Raw genomic sequence first — 2,478 nt, forward strand, 5'->3', positions numbered from 1 at the left:
CACCCTAACCCGCACATCCCTGGGCACTATGGGACAATTTAGCACGGCCAACCCACCCTAACCCGCACATCCCTGGGCACTATGGGACAATTTAGCACGGCCAACCCACCCTAACCCGCACATCCCTGGGACACTATGGGACAATTTAGCACGGCCAACCCACCCTAACCCGCACATCCCTGGACACTATGTGACAATTTAGCACGGCCAACCCACCCTAACCTGCACATCCCTGGGCACTACGGGACAATTTAGCACGGCCAACCCACCCTAACCCGCACATCCCTGGACACTATGGGACAATTTAGCACGGCCAACCCACCCTAACCCGCACATCCCTGGACACTATGGGACAATTTAGCACGGCCAACCCACCCTAACCCGCACATCCCTGGACACTATGCGACAATTTAGCACGGCCAACCCACCCTAACCCGCACACCCCTGGGCACTATGGGACAATTTAGCACGGCCAACCCACCCTAACCCGCACATCCCTGGGACACTACCGGACAATTTAGCACGGCCAACCCACCCTAACCTGCACATCCCTGGGCACTATGGGACAATTTAGCACGGCCAACCCACCCTAACCCGCACATCCCTGGACACTATGGGACAATTTAGCACGGCCAACCCACCCTAACCCGCACATCCCTGGGACACTACCGGACAATTTAGCACGGCCAACCCACCCTAACCTGCACATCCCTGGGCACTATGGGACAATTTAGCACGGCCAACCCACCCTAACCCGCACATCCCTGGACACTATGGGACAATTTAGCACGGCCAACCCACCCTAACCCGCACATCCCTGGACACTATGGGACAATTTAGCACGGCCAACCCACCCTAACCCGCACACCCCTGGGCACTATGGGACAATTTAGCACGGCCAATCCACCCTAACCTGCACATCCCTGGGCACTATGGGACAATTTAGCACGGCCAACCCACCCTAACCCGCACATCCCTGGGCACTACGGGACAATTTAGCACGGCCAATCCACCCTAACCCGCACATCCCTGGGCACTATGGGTCAATTTAGCACGGCCAATCCACCCTAACCCGCACATCCCTGGACACTATGGGACAATTTAGCACGGCCAATCCACCCTAACCTGCACATCCCTGGGCACTACGGGACAATTTAGCACGGCCAACCCACCCTAACCCGCACATCCCTGGGCACTACGGGACAATTTAGCACGGCCAATCCACCCTAACCCGCACATCCCTGGGCACTACGGGACAATTTAGCACGGCCAATCCACCCTAACCCGCACATCCCTGGGACACTACGGGACAATTTAGCACGGCCAACCCACCCTAACCCGCACATCCCTGGGACACTATGGGACAATTTAGCACGGCCAACCCACCCTAACCCGCACATCCCTGGGCACTATGGGACAATTTAGCACGGCCAACCCACCCTAACCCGCACATCCCTGGGACACTATGGGACAATTTAGCACGGCCAATCCCACCCTAACCTGCACATCCCTGGGCACTATGGGACAATTTAGCACGGCCAATCCACCCTAACCCGCACATCCCTGGGACACTATGGGACAATTTAGCACGGCCAACCCACCCTAACCCGCACATCCCTGGGCACTATGGGACAATTTAGCACGGCCAACCCACCCTAACCCGCACATCCCTGGGCACTACGGGACAATTTAGCACGGCCAATCCACCCTAACCCGCACATCCCTGGGACACTATGGGACAATTTATCACGGCCAACCCACCCTAACCCGCACATCCCTGGACACTATGGGACAATTTAGCACGGCCAACCCACCCTAACCCGCACATCCCTGGGCACTATGGGACAATTTAGCACGGCCAACCCACCCTAACCCGCTCATCCCTGGGCACTACGGGACAATTTAGCACGGCCATCCCACCCTAACCCGCACATCCCTGGGCACTATGGGACAATTTAGCACGGCCAACCCACCCTAACCTGCACATCCCTGGGCACTATGGGACAATTTAGCACGGCCTACCCACCCTAACCCGCACATCCCTGGGACACTACCGGACAATTTAGCACGGCCAACCCACCCTAACCTGCACATCCCTGGACACTACGGGACAATTTAGCACGGCCAACCCACCCTAACCTGCACATCCCTGGGCACTATGGGACAATTTAGCACGGCCAACCCACTCTAACCTGCACACCTTTAGACTGTGGGGGGAAAACTGGAAGAAACCCAGGCAGACGCGGGGAAAATGCACACGCCAAAGGCTCGAACTGGACCCAGGTCCCTTTCTCTGTGAAGCAGCAATGCTCACCACTCGGCCATCATGCATCATGTTCCCCATGGCGGGGATGCAAAGCCCAGAATCACGGGACATGGTTTACGGAGGAGGGCTAACTGTTTTCAGGCTTGTGATGAGGACAGTGTGAGGGATCGAGGCCGAAGCATTGTGTTTTCCAGAAGTAGCTCCTGTGGTGA

The sequence above is a fragment of the Stegostoma tigrinum genome, chromosome 46 (assembly GCF_030684315.1).
Source record: "Stegostoma tigrinum isolate sSteTig4 chromosome 46, sSteTig4.hap1, whole genome shotgun sequence".
Lineage (NCBI taxonomy): Eukaryota > Metazoa > Chordata > Chondrichthyes > Orectolobiformes > Stegostomatidae > Stegostoma > Stegostoma tigrinum.